Here is a 9238-nt window from a genome sequence, read left to right as displayed (position 1 = left end):
TCGGTGAGTGATAAACTAATAAAAATTATTGATGGGCTGCAGAATGGTGAGACGAAAACAAATTTATCTCTTGAGTGTAGCATACTTGAAGGAACAATTGGGAGATGGGCAAATGGGGAGAATAAACATAGAAGTCCCGTAAACGCAGTTGAAAGTGATGTGGGAATGGACAGAAAAAATACTAAACTAGGAAAAGACAGTGAACTTGATGAATGTCTTTATAGACGATTTTTAATGGAGATAATTGAAGGTGTGCCACTTTCTGGGTCAATTACTAAAGCCCAAGTTGAAAATTACACTTTAATTTACATGGCAACAAAGATAATATAGCTTCCGACAGATGGTTTTCCAGATGCAAATGTCGCCATGGAATTCACCCAAATGACCATTGACAAATTGATTTAAATGTAACAATACATTCACCAGGAATGCATAGTAGATTTTTACTAAATGGCCTTGTAAAGCGAAAAGTGTTTCTATGATAAATTTCAGAAAATAAGTCCTTTAACACTTAATAGAGAAATATTTAGATTCCATAAAAAACAAATTACATTCTTACTGTCTAAAACAACACTGTATACAGTGTCAAATGTGTATCGTTTTATGTGTACAAATGAAGGTGCTCCAGTGTGAACAGAATAAATGTTACATTTGTTTACAAGAAGATGATATTGTTCCCTCATTGTATTAAATTCCATTACGATTTCTTGTTCTGTGTGTGAATTAGTATTTCTAGTTTCATTATACAATGATAAGACCAAGTTCAAAATAGTGGCATAACACCAGGTATATGTTAATGTAACGAAGTATTAGGATGTTGTTGTTGCTGTGGTCTTCAGTCCTGAGACTGGTTTGATGCAGCTCTCCATGCTACTCTATCCTGTGCAAGCTTCTTCATCTCCCAGTACCTACCGCAACCTACATCCTTCTGAATCTGCTTAGTGTATTAATCTCTTGGTCTCCCTCTACGATTTTTACCCTCCACGCTGCCCTCCAATACTAAATTGGTGATCCCTTGATGCCTCAGAACATGTCCTACCAACCGATCGCTTCTTCCAGTCAATTTGTGCCACAAATTTCTCTTCTCTCCAATCCTACTCAATACTTCCTCATTAGTTATGTGATCTACCCATCTAATCTTCAGCATTCTTCTGTAACACTACATTTCGAAAGCTTCTATTCTCTTCTTGTCTAAACTATTTATTGTCCATGTTTCACTTCCATACATGGCTACATTCCATACAAATACTTTCAGAAACGACTTCCTGACACTTAAATCTATACTCGATGTTAACAAATTTCTCTTCTTCAGAAACGCTTTCCTTGGCATTGCCAGTCTACATTTTATATCCTCTCTACTTCGACCATCATCAGTTATTTTGCTCCCCAAATAGCAAAACTCCTTTACTACTTTAAGTGTCTCATTTCCTAATCTAATTCCCACAGCATCATCCGACTTAATTCGACTACATTCCATTATCCTCGTTTTGCTTTTGTTGATGTTCATGTTATATCCTGCTTTCAAGACACTATACATTCCATTCAACTGCTCTTCCAAGTCCTTTGCTGTCTCTGACAGAATTACAATGTCATCGGCGAACCTCAAAGTTTATATTTCTTTTCCATGGATTTTAATACCTACTCCGAATTTTTCTTTTGTTTCCTTCACTGCTTGCTCAATATACATATTGAATAACATTGGGGAGAGGCTACAACCCTGTCTCACTCCCTTCCCAACCACTGCTTCCCTTTCATGTCCCTCAACTCTTATAATTGCCATCTGGTTTCTGTACAAATTGTAAATAGGCTTTCGCTCCCTGTATTTTACCCCTGCCACCTTTAGAATTTGAAATGGAGTATTCCAGTCAACACTGTCAAAAGCTTTCTCTAAGTTGACAAATGCTAGAAACGTAGGTTTGCCTTTCCTTAACCTTTCTTCTAAGATAAGTCCTAGGGTCAGTATTGCCTCACGTGTTCCAACATTTCTATGGAATCCAAACTGATCTTCCCCGAGGTCGGCTTCTACTAGTTTTTCCATTTGTCTGTAAAGAATTCGCGTTAGTATTTTGCAGCTGTGACTTATTAAACTGATAGTTCGGTAACTTTCACATCTGTCAACACCTGCTTTCTTTGGGACTGGAATTATTATATTCTTCTTGAAGTCTGAGGGTATTTCGCCTGTTTCATACATCTTGCTCACCAGGTGGTAGAGTTTTGTCAGGACTGGCTCTCCCAAGGCCGTCAGTAGTTCTAATCGAATGTTGTCTACTCCGGGGGCCTTGTTTCGGCTAAGGTCTTTCAGTGCTCTGTCAAACTCTTCACGCAGTATCGTATCTCCCATTTCGTCTCCATCTACATCCTCTTCCATTTCCATAATATTGTCCTCAAGTACATTGCCCCTGTATAGACCCTCCATATACTCCTTCCACCTTTCTGGTTTCCCTTCTTTGCTTAGAACTGGGTTTCCATCTGAGCTCTTGATGTTCATGCCAGTGGTTCTCTTTTCTCCAAATGTCTTTTTAATTTTCCTGTAGGCTGTATCTATCTTACCCCTAGTGAGATAAGCCTCTACATCCTTACATTTGTCCTCTAGCCATCCCTGCTTAGCCATTTTGCACTTCCTGTCGATGTCATTTTTGAGACGTTTGTATTCCTTTTTGCCTGCTTCATTTACTGCATTTTTATATTTTCTTCTTTCATCAATGAAATTCAATATATCTTCTGTTACCCAAGGATTTCTACTAGCCCTCGTCTTTTTACCTACTTGACTCTCTGCTGCCTTCACTACTTCATCCCTCAAAGCTACCCATTCTTCTTCTACTGTATTTCTTTCCCCCATTCCTGTCAATCGTTCCCTTATGCTCTCCCTGAAACTCTGTACAACCTCTGGTTTAGTCAGTTTATCCAGGTCCCATCTCCTTAAATTCCCATCTTTTTGTAGTTTCTTCAGTTTTAATCTACAGGTCATAACCAATAGATTGCGGTCAGAGTTCACATCTGACCCTGGATATGTCTTACAATTTAAGACCTGGTTCCTAAATCTCTGTCTTACCATTATATAATCTATCTGAAACCTGTCAGTATCTCCAGGCTTCTTCCATGTATACAACCTTCTTTCATGATTCTTGAACCAAGTGTTAGCTATGATTAAGTTGTGCTCTGTGCAAAATTCTACCAGGCGGCTTCCTCTTTCATTTCTTAGCCCCAATCCATATTCACCTACGACGTTTCCTTCTGTCCCTTTTCCTACTACCGAATTCCAGTCACCCATGACTATTAAATTTTCGTCACCCTTCACTATCTGAATAATTTCTTTTGTTTCATCATACATTTCTTCAATTTCTTCGTCATTTGCAGAGCTAGTTGGCATATAAAGTTGTACTACTGTAGTAGGCGTGGGCTTCGTATCTATCTTGGCCACAATAATACGTTCACTATGCTGTTTGTAGTAGCTTACCCGCGTTCCTATTTTCCTATTCATCATTAAACCTACTCCTCCATTACCCCTTTTGATTTTGTGTTTATAACCCTGTATTCACCTGACCAGAAGTCTTTTTCCTCTTGCCACCAAACTTCACTAATTCCCACTATATCTAACTTTAACCTATCCATTTCCCTTTTTAAATTTTCTATCCTACCTGCCCGATTAAGGAATCTGACATTCCACACTCTGATCTGTAGAACGCCAGTTTTCTTTCTCCTGATAACGACGTCCTCTTGAGTAGTCCCCACCCGGAGAACCGAATGGGGGACTATTTTACCTCTGGAATGTTTTACCCATCATCATTTAATCATACAGTAAAGCTGCATGCCCTTGGGAAAAATTATGGCTGTAGTTTCCCCTTGCTTTCAGTCATTCGCAGAACGAGCACAGCGAGGCCGTTTTGGTTAGTGTTACAAGGCCAGATCAGTCAGTCATCCCGACTGTTGCCCTTGCAACTACTGAAAAGGCTGCTGCCTCTCTTCAGGAACCACACGTTTGTCTGGCCTCTCAACAGATGCCCCTCTGTTGTGGTTGCACCTACGGTACGGCCATCTGTATCGCTGAGGCACGCAAGCCTCCCCACCAACGGCAAGGTCCACGGATTAGGATGTATACTGATGTTTTATTGAGGAGTTCAGTCGGTGAGTGTTGGTCTATTATACAGTGTTATACAGTGTGCAGAGATGAAGCGGCTTGCACAGGATAAACTAGTGTGCAGAGTGCAGCAAACTAGTTTTTGTGTGGAACAACATTGACCTATTAAAAATGGGCCAAGTGTGTGACATGCAAGACCTTTGTCTAACAATTAGAACCAAATAACGGAACGGTGGTGTCACTTTATGATTTCTGCAGGCTGTGAATCCTAGTTTTAAGAAATTGTGGTTATTAGTTTAAAATTGTACAGGATTCAAAAATCGTTTGATTCAGGAACAGGAGACATGTCAAAAAATTAGTAGTGCAGTTCTGCAGTACACACAGAACAATATATGCTAGGAAAAATATCCTATAAAATGCAGTCTTGTTATAGAAAATCTCTTCATTGCATTTTCCCTTATTTCATCTCATTTTATGAATAACTCATAATTATACACTAAGGTGACAAAAGTCATGAGTCAGCGATATGCACATATACAGATGGCAGTAGTACTGCATACACAAGATATAAAAGGACAGTGCTTTGGTGGAGCTATTATTTGTACTGAGATGATTCATGTGAAAAGGTTTACGACACGATTATGGCCACATAATGTGAATCAACAGACATTTATAGCGGCACCACCGTTTAGGATAGGGGAAGTTAGTTTGTGTGATATTCGGAGCACGAGTTACAGCCAGGTGCGGGCCGGATTGCAGTAAGTTACACATACCAGCAGCTGCGAAGGCAAATAGAGGCCACAGAGGCATAGAGCGGCACTCACAGCAGTTTCCATGGCGCAAGTCACAGGCAGAAGAGGGCCACTGGCCAACCTAAGTGTTACATGTACGTGATGCAAACTGGCGTGCTTGACAAAACAGAGGCGTGCAGCCAAGTATAAATAAGTATTGTTTTCTAACGAGAGTCATTGAAGTGTGGCATCTCTCCTGGACGGCGAGGCGTGTCACACTGCCGGGCTACACACAGTAACAGATGGGGCGACAGCGTCGCAGTCCACGGTGGGTCGTCAGTTCGACCCTCTGAGGCATGCGCGGGGTCCGCAGCCAGCCATGGCGGGCCACTCTTCGGCTCGCTACTGCAGGCAGTCGTCTCGGCTCCCGACACACGCCGGAGACTTCCGAGTTGAAGGCGTAGATATGGACAGATAGCAGGCGCTTGTTGGTCGCTGCGATCTCAGCCATGCCGGGGAGAAGGACGCAGCTGGCCGCCTGCAGCTCACACCGAGCGGCGCTGAGACGGCAAGGACCAGACCGCCGAGTCGACCACGGCATCCTGATGACGACACACTCTGCTGGCGTACGAGGCTGGCTCGACACAGTGTTGCGTTGCACAGGCCGCTGGGGCGCTACCTCAGCATTGCGGGGTTGCATAACGCAGACCGAAGTGAATGGAGCACTCTAGTGGAAGCAAATAAATCTTTGGAAAGTTACCGCCGAGTTTTAATACGGCATCTCCTGGCACCCACCCACCACATTTGGTGTCAATACGCCACATCTGGCGCCTGATACAACAACACATTGAACACGGAATGGTAGTTCGAGGTAGTCATTCCATTTTGGAAATTGGTGGGGAATTCAATCTTACGAGATCCATAGTGCCAAAATTGTGCCAAGAATACTATTTACCTGGAAGTACCTCTCACCACTGACAATGCAGTGGGCGACCGCCTTTACGTAATGACCGAGAGCAGAGGTGTTTGCTTAGAATTATCAGTGCTAACAGACAAGCGACACTGCGTGAAAATGTGGGACGTACAACGAACGTGTCTGTTACGACAGTGTGGCGAAATTTGGCATTAATGGGCTATGGCAGCAGATGATCGAGGTGAGTGCCTTTGCTAAGAGCACGACATCACCTGCAGATCTCCTCCTGTACTTTTGACCGTATCGGTAGGACCGTAGACGACTGGAAAACTAAGGTCCTGGCAAATGAGTCCCGATTTCAGTCGATAAGAGCTGATGGTGAGGTTTGAGTGTGGTGCAATCCTCACGAAAGTATGGACCCAAGTTGTCCACAAGGCACTGTGCAACCTGGTGTTGGCACCATAGTGGGGTGGGCTCTGTTTGCGTGAAAGAGACTGGATCTGCTGGATGTTCGTCTACTTGCAGATCATTTGGAGCCATTTATGAACTTCATGTTCCCAAACAACGATGGATTTTTATGGATGTCAATGTGCCATGACAGTGGGATACAATTCTTTGTGATTGATTTCAAAAGTATTCTGTACAGTTTGGATGGTTTGGCCACCCAGATCGCCCAAAGTGAATCCCACCGAACGTTTATGGGACACAATTGAAAGGTCCGTTCATGTTCAAAATCCTGTATCAGCAACGCTTTCGTAATTGTAGACAGCTACAGAGACAGCATGTCTATATTTCTGCAGGCTACTTCCAGCGACTCGTTGAGTCAACGATATGTTGGATTGCTGTACCACACTGGGCAAAAGAAGGTCCGACAGGATATTAATATCTATCCAATGACTTTTGTCACCTCAGTGTTTTATTATGACACAAATCAGCTACTTTCTTATTCAAGCAATTATCTGTTAAGTTTTATTACTCTCAATATAATGTGACAACAGCCTAATTTATTTACTTGGAAACAATTTTCACAAAAACAATTTAAGATTCAGAAGCAACACGTGAAACTGACATTCTTAGTGAGTAAATAGATATTTCTTGATAGCATGGTATACCTCTTTAGAAAAGCCCTTCATCCTCCTCTTCTACCTAAATATACCATTTTTCCAAAAGTATTTTATTTAGAAAATATCTGTAGTCAAAGTTCTCTAGTTCCAGAACCTTCAAATTTTGAATGACGGTTATTTCTAAAACTCAAACCTATATGTCTGCAGTCCTGATTTTTCTAATGTCAAGATATGGCCACTTTCACTATGAAGGCTTGTTAATTTACCAATTATCCGATGTAAAAAATTTCATTTTCTAGCCATATTGACATGGTCTTGGAATATCTGCAGAGCTAGCAATTATTTATGTCAAGTTTAACTTATAATTTTGTAAATTTTCCTTCATTTAACCCAAAGTTAAACAAACTTGCTTCCTTACTCCGTGTAATCCCCTGATTTTGCTCTTTCTTAGGACAATATCAAAAAATATACTAAACAATTTCCAGTTTTATCCTTACGCTCATCTGAAGACAGTTGTCCAGAACACGGCTTCAGTTAGCACTCGTTAGTCAAATTACAAGCATCTGTGTGTCTCTGTTAACTTCTTTCAGTCGGTCACTCTGCGGTACTTACACGCAAGTCACCGAAGTGGCGTCAACTCGACAGACTTGCACCAGGCGAATGGTCTACCTGACGGGAGGCCCTAGCCACACTGCATTTACATTTTACTCTTATTGTCAATATATCTGTGGTGCTGTCAGTTAATGATGTGTAGCCAGTACCAAGTCAGTGTAATACTCAATCAGTCTGCAGGTATCAAACACTCTATTCACGTTGTGTATTTGTGACTCTGTGTGAGTGGGAGAAACTTCTGTGTGCATCATATCCATGTAACTCTTTGTAACACACTGAGGCCACACAGTCATATCGTGTCGGATCTCCATTTGCCTGTCATTGTGCAGCATCTCGAAGTGGCATGTTCGCTACAAGTCGCTGGACATCTGCTGCAGAAGTATTGAGCCATGCTGCCTCTAAGGCCATCTGTAACTGCGAAAGTCCTGCCGGTGCACTACTCTGTGCACCAACTGACCTCTCGATTACGTCCCATAAATGTTCGATGGGATTCATCTTGGGTGATCAAAGCATTTGCTCTAATTCTCCCGAATGTTCTACGAACCATTTGCGAACAGTTGTGGCCCACTGATATGGTACATTGTCATCCATAAAAATTCGATCGTTGTTTCAGAACATTAAGTCCTTGGACGGCAACAAATAGCATCCAAGTATTGTTGGATGTGAGGTCCGACAGTTACGCAAAACACCGTTTTTCTCAGTACCCAAACATGTTTCGGCACCACTGTACCATCATCAGTGGGTTTGCCTTTTTATTTATTCTGCAATGTACACATTTTTGTTAAATGATCATAAAATTATGTGCATTTTTAGTGCAAACACCAGATCGTTTCTTTTTGTAAATGCCTTTACATTTGGTGCGCATGTATTTTCCGGATCACTTGCACATTAATTACTACAGATAGCTTGTCATCTGCAGCCAAACGGTGTTGATGAGAAAGCTTTTTGCTGGGAGTTAACCTGTGGCGCCGATGAGGTCGACACCAGCATCGATCTGAGTATCGTCTCCGAACTAAACTAAGATTATCTTTGGGCGAAACGGCCATGTTAGTTCTGTGTAAGCCTTGCTTGTGTAAAGAGGTGCATAAATGAACTATTGGAAAATGGGAGTATTGTTTGGTGTAACCGACCCGAACTTCTCCCTCACTGGTGACCCCAAGTTGTAACGTCTTCCGTTTTCGCCGTTTTACTGTGTCCGCGGCCTCCGCGTCGGTTATTTTCGCGTGTATTACATCGACACAACATTCGAACAAAGACTTCGGCCCAACGCCTAACGCCAGATTTTGTGATCGACACGCATCGTGTTGCGGGCGATTTACACCTGCCAGGACCACAACACGATGCCTCTCACTCGACGATTACGCAGATTTCGCCGGACGTTTTCGAGCCTGCAACAATAAGTGAGGTTAGGAGTGTGCATGACTCTGGCTATCAGACGCCTTTGTTCCCGCCACATGTGCCCTCCCTCGTCGACTGCGTAGTTACCTCTTACGGATCTCCGTGCTGTGCGGGACCAGTCCCGATTTTTGCAAATGCTTCGTCGGACAACCTACCACCGCCGGGACGACGATTTGCTACGCCGCAATCCGTGTCGTACCACGCGGATACCTGCCACGTGGCCGGAGCTGCTTCGTTCCCAGGTCAACATCCTCAGCATCTGACCACACCCGCGCCTGCCTCGGTTCAGCATCAGCACATGCCTTCCTACTTCGATATCTCGGCCTGCAACAGGAACAATAACTTGTTACCTGTGCCTGACCTGCACCCCCGTCCCACTGCTATGCCTCAGTGTTTTGTGCCACGACATTCACCTTATCCACACACCGTTTTGAGTGGAATG

This window comes from Schistocerca piceifrons, chromosome 11, assembly GCF_021461385.2.
Source record: "Schistocerca piceifrons isolate TAMUIC-IGC-003096 chromosome 11, iqSchPice1.1, whole genome shotgun sequence".
Taxonomy (NCBI): domain Eukaryota; kingdom Metazoa; phylum Arthropoda; class Insecta; order Orthoptera; family Acrididae; genus Schistocerca; species Schistocerca piceifrons.
Note: the sequence above shows the minus strand (reverse complement) of the source record.